This window comes from Artibeus jamaicensis, unplaced genomic scaffold (genome assembly GCF_021234435.1).
Source record: "Artibeus jamaicensis isolate MK-2021 breed Jamaican fruit bat unplaced genomic scaffold, CSHL_Jam_final scaffold_1019, whole genome shotgun sequence".
In the NCBI taxonomy this organism is placed as follows: domain Eukaryota; kingdom Metazoa; phylum Chordata; class Mammalia; order Chiroptera; family Phyllostomidae; genus Artibeus; species Artibeus jamaicensis.
Window position 1 is genome coordinate 36,255,818 of NW_026522025.1, and position 10,137 is coordinate 36,265,954.

Consider the following 10,137-nt stretch of genomic DNA (forward strand, 5'->3'; position numbering starts at 1 on the left):
TGTCAGCAGATTTCTCAAAAGAGACCTTACAGGCAAGAAGGGGCTAGAAAGAAGTATTCCAAGTCATGAAAGGCAAGGGCCTACATCCAAGATTGCTCTATCCAGCAAAACTTTCATTTAGAATGGAAGGACATAAAGTGCTTCTCAGATAAGATCAAATTCAAGGAGTTCATCATTGCCAAGTCCTTATTATATGAAATGTTAATGGGACTTATCTAAAAAAAAAGAAGATAAAAAAGATGAACAGTGAAAGGACAGCAAACTCACAGTTATTAACAACCACACCTAAAACAAAAGCAAACTAAGCAGACAGCTAGATCAGGAGCAGAACCATAGAAATGAAGATCATATGGAGGGTTAGCAACAGGGGACTGGGAGAAGAGAAGGGGGGAGAAGGTACAGAGAATAAGTAGCATAGATGGTAGGTAGAAAATAGATAGGGGGGAGGGCAAGAATAGTATGGGAGATGTAAAAACTAAAGAACTTTTGACACATGGACATGAACTAAAGGAGGGTAATTTGAGGGGAGGGGGTGTGCAGGGGATGTGAATGAAGGGGGGAATGGGACAACTATGATGGCATAATCAATAAAATATATTTTTAAAATTTTATATTTCATATAAAAATTCATATAAAGAAAATAATACAAAATACTCTCATGTCTGATTTTTTCTATTTTGAGTGTTTTTGAAGTTCATTCATATTGTTGCATGATCAGTTCACTCTTTTTTTTATTACAGATTAATAAATAGTCCATTGTATGGATATGCCAGATTTTATTTATCTCTACCAGGGCTGTCCAACTTGCAGCCTATGGGCTGCATGCAACCCAAGGTGGCTGTAAATGCAGCCCAACAGAAAATCATAAATTTACTTAAGACATTACTTAGTTTTATTTCTTAGATATGCACATTTTGTATATTAGTGATCACAAACTTGGGACCTGCTCAACAATTTTAAAATATTATCAAAAGGGCAGCTGCATAATTAGGATTATTTTGTGAGGATTTTTTTGCTGATCTGTAGTGGCAGATATCACAAAATTATGGACAGGCCTCTTCTTGCTCATTGGTTTTTGTTAATGTTTGTGTATTCAGTGAGGCTCAAGACAACTCTTCTTTCAGTGTGACCCAGAGACACAAAAGGTTTGGACACCCCTGCTATACTCCATTTGACAGACATTTGGATTATTTCCAGCTTGGGGTTTAAGGGAGGAAAAGTAATTTTACCTCTACTCTTCTGAGTCCTTAGCTGAGACTCCTGTAATAAAAGAGAGATTAATCAGAAGAAAACAAACAAAAAATTATTGACATGTATACATGGAAGATACCCAGGGAAAAATGTATAACTCCCTGAGGTGGCCTAAATTTTGTTGGGGGGGGGGAGCACTTATAAGTGATTACGCTTAGTGGGAAAAGCATAATAAATAAGGTAAGGTTTACTATGCAGCTTTAAATCAGTGTCTCACTCCATAGAAACGATTCTCTTGTGATTTAGAGTCATACTTCTCTTCCTTGTAAAAAAAGGGAGAAACCCTCATAAATAGAGGTTATTTTCATAAATGCAAATTTTCTTTACAAAAGGTTAACCCCTACTTTGTTTTCAGAGCTTCTCCTGTGTCTTGTTTCTCAGAATAATCCATGTGCCAGAGAGGCATATTTTGGGAAAGCATATTCTGCTCCCCTCCATGGCTACTACTATTAATGCAGCTATCAACATTTGCATATAAGTGTTTATGTAGATAAATGTCTTCATTTCTCTTGGGTAAATACTTATGAGTGAAATACTTGTGTGTTAAGGTAGAATGAGTGGCCAGAAGGGAAGTAAAGGCAGGGCCCTCACCATTGCAACCTAACAAAGAACTTAATACAAGAGGCTAAAAGCAAGGAAAGTAGCCTATTAACACCTTTGTGTATTCACACCCCCACCCCAAAGCTGGCACCACGTTTACCTGTCCATTAATATGTTAACTTCCTAACCTCTATCCTGCCTACTATGCAAGTCCTGAGAACAAAGGGCCAGGGGCACAATTGCCACCCTGGCCTTTGGCTGCCCTTACCCTGCTTTGCTCTGAACCTATGCCTTCTCCCGACCCCACCTCAATAAGGCCCGTTATCTTGCATGAAAATATAGCACCAATAAACCCTGCTGGCACACTAATAGATTTGCTGATCTGTAATTTTTTTATGGCACTAGCAAGAAGAACCAGGCCTCCTTGGCGGTGGTGGTACAGTGGTGAGCATAGCTGCCTTCCAAGAAGAACCAGGCCTCTCCCAGTAACAGCTGAGTCATATGGTAATATACACTTAACATTCTGAGAAACTACCAAACCATTATCCAAACCAGCTATACCATTTTATATTCCCAAAAGCAATGTATGAAAGTTCAAATTTCTCCAATTCTTGCCAATACTTGATATTGTCGGTCTGTTTTTTACAGGCATTCTGGTGGTAGGTCGTAGTAGTCAGTGTAGTTTTAATTTGTATTTCCTTATGACTAATGATATTGAGCATCTTTTCATGAGCTCATTGACCATGAATATCTACTGTAATAAAATGCATATTAAAGTCAATTTATTTATATTCTTATGAGCTATAAGAGTTCTTCGCATAATCTGGGTACAAGTCCTTTATCAGATATATAATTTGATATATCTGAAAATTTGTTTATGTGCTTATATATACATGTTTTTATTTACTTATATTTTCAGATATAGGGATAAATACAATGTGTTATTTTATTTATTCATATATCTGATAAGTCAGATATATAATTTGATAATCTGATATTTTTATCAGCAAATATTATCTCCCAGTATGTGCCTTGCCTTTTTACTTTTTCAGAGTTCTAAAAAGCAAAAGGTTTAATTTTGATGAAGTCCAATCTATCAGTATTTTTCTTTTTTAAATTTTTTTTGTAATTCTTTTTTTAATTTTTATTTTATTGATTATGCAATTACAGTTGTTCTATTTCCCCCCTTCATTCCCCTCCACCCTGCACACCCCTCCCCCACCATTCCCCCCCTTTAGTTTATGACCATGTGTCTTAAGTTCTTTAGATTCTATATTTCCCATATTATTCTTGCCCTCCCCCTATCTATTTTCTACCTACCATCTATGCTACTTATTTTCTGTACCTTCTCCCCTTTCTCCTTCTTCCACTCCCCTGTTGCTAACCCTCCATATGATCTTCATTTCTATGGTTCTGCTCCTGATCTAGCTGTCTGCTTAGTTTGCTTTTGTTTTAGGTGTGGTTGTTAATAACTGTGAGTTTGCTGTCCTTTCACTGTTCATCTTTTTTATCTTCTTTTTCTTAGGTAAGTCCCATTAACATTTCATATAGTAAGGACTTGGTGATGATGAACTCCTTGAATTTGACCTTATCTGAGAAGCACTTTATCTGCCCTTCCATTCTAAATGGAAGCTTTGCTGATTAGAGCAATCTTGGATGTAGGCCCTTGCCTTTCATGACTTGGAATACTTCTTTCCAGCCCCTTCTTGCCTGTAAGGTCTCTTTTGAGAAATCCACTGACAGTCTGATGGGAACTCCTTTGTAGGTGACTGTCCCTTATCTCTTGCTGCTTCTAGGATTCTCTCCTTCATTTTAATCTTGGCTAATGTAATGATGATGTGCCTTGGTGTGTTTCTTCTTGGGTCCAACTTCTTTGGGACTCTCTGAGCTTCCTGGATTTCCTGGAAGTTCTTTGGGACTCTCTGAGCTTCCTGGATTTCCTGGAAGTCTATTTCCTTTGCCAGATTGGGGAAATTCTCCTTTATTATTTGTTCAAATAAGTTTTCCACTGGTGGCTGTTTCTTTCCCCCTTCTGGTACCCCTATAATTCGGATGTTGGAATGTTTAAAGATGTCCTGAAGGTTCCTAAGCCTCTCCTCATTTTTTTGAATTCTTGGTTTTTCATTCTTTTCTGTTTGGTCATTTTTTCTTTCCTTCTGGTTCACTCCCTTGATTTGAGTCCCAGTTTCCTTTTCATCACTATTGGTTTCCTGTGCAATTCCCTTCATTTCAATTAGGTTAGCCTTCATATGTTCCTCTAATTTGTGACTAAAATCAACCAGTTCTGTGAGCATCCTGATCACCAGTGTTTTGAACTGTGCATCTGAAAGTTTTGCTATTTCTTCGTCGCTTAGAGTTATGGGCTCTGAGGCTTTGAGATCTTCTTGAGCCATTTTTGGTCTGTTAGGCCCGTTAAGTATGAGGAGTGGAGCCTTAGGTGTTTACAGGGGCGGGGCCACCCAGGTTGTGGGGGCGGGGTCAGAGAGGGACAATGGTGGTTCCCTCTACCACTTTCTGCCACTGGGGCCTGCACAGTCCTGCCTTACCGCCCACTCCCTTGCCAGTCTATCTGTGCAGGAATGCACCACCAAAGTCAACCTGCTGCCCTGCACCCTCGCTGGGTCCCCCAGTCGCTCACTGGGTCACTCACTGGGTCCACCTGTTGCAATCCCACACCTGGAATCCACGTGCCTGAGTCCGTCTGACCGAGTTTTCCTGTGCTACCCCGCTCTGCCAGCTGCTGATTTCACCCCTCTTACCGGTCAGGCTGAAGAATTTGTTGTTATCAGACTTCCAAAAATTTCAATTTTCCATGTTTTGGCTGTGTTTTCTGTTGCTAATATTTTGTTATCTCTAAACTTGGTTGTGTGAGAAAGCACGGCGTCTCCACCTATGCCTCCATCTTGGCGGAAGTCAATATTTTTCTTTTAAGGGTCATGTTTTTTCGTGTCATACTTAAGAAATCTTTACCTGATCCAGTTTCACAAAGCCTTTCTTCCAGGTTTTCCTCTAGAAGTTTTATACTTTTAGCACTTAAATTTAGTTAACTGATTTATTTTGAGTCAGTGATGTGAGGGAAGAAACTAAGTTCTTTTTTCTTTGCAGATGAACATTCAATTGTTCCAGCATCACTTATTGAAAAGACTATTAAATTGCCTCTACACCTTTGTCAAAAATCAGCTGACCATAAAAGTAAGAGCTTGTTTCTGGAGTTCATTTTGTCCCATTGATCTACATACATATCTTTAGGTAAATACCACACTGTCTTGATTACTATAATTTTTAAAATAAATACTCCAATTTTGTTTTTTCAAAATGATTTTAATTCCTCTATGCCCTTTGCATTTTTATGTAGATTTTAGGACTAGCCTCTTAAGTGCTACCAAAAAAAAAAAGCCTGCTGAGATTTTGATATATTATGTTAAAATGATAGGTCAATTTGGGGGCAACTTCTACTTAACAATATTGGATCTTCTAATCCATGTACATGGAATATCTTCATTTGTTTGACCTCCTTTAATCTATCTGTAACCCATTTCAGTGCATAGGTCTTGTACTTCTTTTGTTAAAAATATTCCTAAGTATTTTATTTTCAATGCTATTGTGAATGGAATTGTTTTCTTAATTTCATTCTGATCGTTTCTTAGTATCCTGCAATAAATAACTCTTCTAAACTTGTTTATTGGGTCTAGTAGACATTTGTAGAAGCTGTAGGCTTTGCTATATGCAAGACCATGCTATCTGTAAATAAAGACGGTTTTACTTCTTCCCCTCCAATCTGTATGTCTTTAATGTATTTTTGTTGCCCAGTTGTACTGGCTAGTACCTTCGGTATAATGTTGAGTAGAAGTGGTGCAAGCAAACATTCTTGTGTTTTTCTGCCCTGTTCTTTTGACAGATCCTGAACGCTCTCTTTTCAAAGGGAGCCCTTATGTCTCTTCCAGAAAAGGGGAAGATATTACAGATACCCAGGGTCACAGTACAGCAATTTCCAGCAGTAGTCTGAAACTCTCTTGTCATCTCTCTTCTCCCTACCGGTGCTCCGTCTTAAAGCCCAGTTTACTGCCCACAGCCATTCCTGTGCTCAAAGCCTTTCTGCTCCTCTAGGACATCCCCTCAGTATCTCCTCCTGATATCTTGACTCCATGCTTAAAATATTCAACACTCGTAAGAAACTTAGATTTCTCTCTCAAAGGTCCCTCTAGACAGCCTCATCCTCTCAGGACCGAGCTTTAGAACTGTAGAGGAGTAGCACGTGCTTCTTTGCCCGGTTTCCATGGGGATTCAGCGAGGGGGGCTGAAAATCAACTCAAGTGCTTGGAACACCGATGAAGGGTCTCTCTAAACCCCAAAAGGGGCTAAGGACAAGTCTCGAGAGGAGACACTGACACTGAGACCCTCCCGGCCCCGCGGTGTCCCGCAGTGAGTTCCTCTCTAGACGCCAGCTGCCGGTGCGCTCTTCTCTTGCCTGAACTTCGGAGCACCTGCTGAATTCCGAACAACCCCACTTCCCTGAAGCACTGAAACCTCCCATGCTCACCTCAGGATCCTTGGTTATGCTGCGCCTCCTCCCTCCCGGAACGCCTCTGCACTTTACTCTGCCTATTCATAGCCTGCCCACCCACCAGCGTCCGATTCCAGTTCTTCTTCCACAAAGCTTTTCCTGACCACTCTGGCCCCCAGAGAGCCCCCCCACAGCCATATTCAATTGCCAATTTAGCACAGAAATCACAGCCGGTTCGTACTACGTAATTAGTATGGATTTTCCCAGACCACTGCCTGTAAGAAACTTTACATTTATTTGTTCTAAATCATGATCTCTGGCTTGGCCTTGCCCATCAACCCTGATGAGGAGTCTAATATCGGCCATTAACAGGGATGTCTCCACCTCTTTGAGGTTTGTGTAGTGGCTGTAGGGGCGTCTTTAGTACACCTCAGCTCCGCGGTTACTCCCCATCTACGCCCCAAAGCCCATTAGTAGTAGCCCATCTGTGCACAAGGCCAGTGTTGATCTCAGGGCAACCACCCAGAGAAGTCTGTTGACCAACCGGCAGATGGGATGCCCTGGGTTCCCTCCGACTACTCTCCCGATTTGTTCTTTGTGCCTTCCCTCCAAACAGAGCACACTGCCAGCCCTCCTTAACGCTCCAAAAGACCCTGCAATGACCACCCCGGATTGGCTAACTCAGCCCCGCAGGATCACGGAGGTGGGTGGAGCTGACCCAGCCCTTTATACCTCGCTGGGAGATGCTGCCAAAGCGGTAGATTTTGAGGTCTGCAGGGGCTGCCAGACCTCTCCCCCAGGAGCCCCAGTCTCCCTAAGGCTGCCCTGAGTGTTGGGGAACCCCATCGTCGACCCTGGGGCCCGAAATTATCTCATGGTTCATGCTCTTTCTGCCTGCAGAATGCAAGCCTGTCTCACAGACTTGCCCCAGTTTCCATAGCACCCGAGGGCTGTGAATTACAAAAGTTGCCTTTCTCCAGTCAATTCAAGGCAGCCTGGCACGAGTCCCTCATTCTCCTTTGTCAAAGCAGCAAAGAATCAGTTGTTCACCCAACTTTGTCTTGAAGCGAGGCAGCACTTTCCCTGACCTTCTTCTCCCCTAGGAGCCTGGATTGTACGTTTCACTTGACCCTGCTCTGGAGAGTGTGTGGAAATCGGCTTTTTTCCACCTTCGCCTCTGCAGCTCTGGGATCATTAGGAATGAGGGCAGGGAGAGGCAAAGTGGGTTGAAACAGTTTGCAATTGACAACTCTCTAGTTTGGTGTTATTTTACTGCTGGGCAAAAATGATCGAACAACACCGGCACGGGAACTCTAAAAGCCTAGACACGACGTGGTAAGGGCCCAGGCTGGTGCTACAGGGAAGGAGGAGGGTCAGTCGCTATCCCAGGTCTCAAGTTGGAGCTATTACAGGAGAGTGCCCTGTGGGTCCTTGATAAAGTAAGGTCTCTCTTTCCAATTTTGAAAACCCGATGGCTTTTAAGGGAGGCCCCTCCTAGAGCTTACTCCTTCCCTCCTCAGAACCTCCATCTGTCAGCCCCTCCGCTCAGTGACCCACTCCATCCACTTCCACTAACCCCCCTGGGTTTATCCCCAGCAAAACCAGCATGAGATTCACTTGCACCTGAAGTCTCTTCCTTTTAACCCCAGGCAGTTCAGTTCCCTGAGCTTTCCTTTCAGCACCCTGGGGTTGTTTGATTTCTTTTGCATGTGTTTAGTTGGGGCTTTGAAAGGCTCTGAAATCTTATCCCTTAATTTAAAATTCCCTAAAGCCAGACAGAGGTTGCTTCTTTCTACCTCTTTCCCCTACTCCCCCAAACCCCCCACTGTATCCAGGCAGACCTCATTTTATTAGTGCTTTGCTTTACTGTGCTTCTCAGATGTTGCATTTTTTTTACAAATTGGAGGCAAAAACCCTTTACCAGCACAAAGTTTATGACTTGCTTTATTGCAGTGTTCAGGAACGGAATCCAAGATATCTCGAAGTATGCTTATACTGACCAACTCCCACCAAACTTCACGTGTGCTTCACAGCTAAACCCGTGGATGTCTGAAGGAAAAATGCAAGAGTTGCACCTTTGACCCAGGGGAGCTGCTACCCCTCCCAATACCCCATCTCAAAACAGCCCTGTGCCCTGGTCCCGTCTCCTCTGTGTAGACCAAGGTATGTGTTCAGTGAGGTCAGTGGGTTGGTTTTCTGTTGGTATTCTCTTAACCCAAAGAAAAGTTTTGGTGGAAAAGGCAAGTGCAAATTCCTGAAGGGGAACTATTTCAGAGCAGGATGTTTGGAGTCCTTGAGCACACCAGGTGTGACTGGGGCCTCAGAGTCTGTAATTTAAACAAACAGCCAAGGTGATGCTGATATACAGTATGTTTATAAGCCAACAGTAGATCTTTGCTACTGAAAGTACGGTCCTCAGACAAATAGCATCAGTCTCACTTGAAAGTTTTAAGAAAGGAAGACTCTTAGGTATTGTACAGGCCTAATGAATCATAATTTGCATTTTAACAAGATCTCCAAGTGATTGGTGTACAACAAAACAAGAACTCCTACTCTGTTGATTTCATTAGGGCACAAGCTTAAGCTCAGGCAACCTGGACCTGTGGTCCCCCTGCCTGTCAGGAAGGTGGTAAGTGGGCTGGAATGGGTGGAAGGGAAGTTTGAGCAGCCACAGCTCTGGTTTGGGAACGTGATCCCAAGAGCCTATTTTCTCTCCCTAGCCCTTGCCATACACAACTATCTAACAAATGAAGTGTTTGTTCTGCTAGTTAGTCATGTTTGGTATTATTGTAATCAGTAAAGGTTGCTAGAACAGTGGCAGAATATGTTTGTGGAGCAAGGAGTATCAATACTTATGGGGCCGGTCTGAGAGGAAGACCCCAGTATCCGTCACGAGCCTTTATTCCCTGCTCACTCACACATTCTCCATCTCCTGCAGACAGACGCCTTCCCTTCAGTGACCGTAGTTCCTATGACTGACTGTTCTCTTCCTACATCCTGTTTCTGATTTTTCTAGTTCTTAACATTGTCTTTTTTTCCCCTGTTCCAGACCCCTAGCTTGTTTCCTGGCTTCCAATATGACTCTTCCATTAACCTTCAAGCCTTCAACAGATCATTTTTTTAGCACCTTCTGTGCACTCCAATAAGCGGCGCTGAGGATTCAAAGTCAATCCAAGGCACAGCTCCTACCTCATTGGGCTTACAGCCTTGTGTGGACAACCTCACTGCACATCAGGAACTGTACTAAATGCTTGACTTATCTAATTTAACCTTATTTTCACCATCCTAACTCTGAGGGTTCTAGTTGAAAAAGCTGAGCTCAAAGAGTCAAGTAACTTCTCCAGGGTCACAGCTTATTAGTGACATTGGCAGGATTAAAGCCCAAGTCTAATTGCTTTAAATGTCTGCCTTAAACCAAACTATAAGATACTTAAAAAAAACTCTGTATCTCCAGTGTTTGGGATGATGCATGGGCAACATTTGTGGAAGGAAGAAAGTGTGGTTTTGAACCACCTCTTGGCCTCCCTCCTTCAACCATGGGCTTCCTCCCGCCCAACCCTGAGGTCCTCAGCACTTCTTAGCATCACTTCCCTATCCACAGACCCAGCCATCGCCTGGGGCCTTCTCTCCCTGATTTACCTATGCCTCTCAGGGGCAGGCAGCCAGACCAAGACATCCCTCTTTATCTTGTCTGAGTATGGAGTGAACCCGAGATTTCTGCTGAGTCCTTGCCAGATAGCTCAGTTGGTTATAGCATCATCCCCATACACCAAAGTTGGGGGTTTGATCCTCAGACAGGGAACATGTAAGAATCAAACAATGAATACGTTAATAAGTGGAAC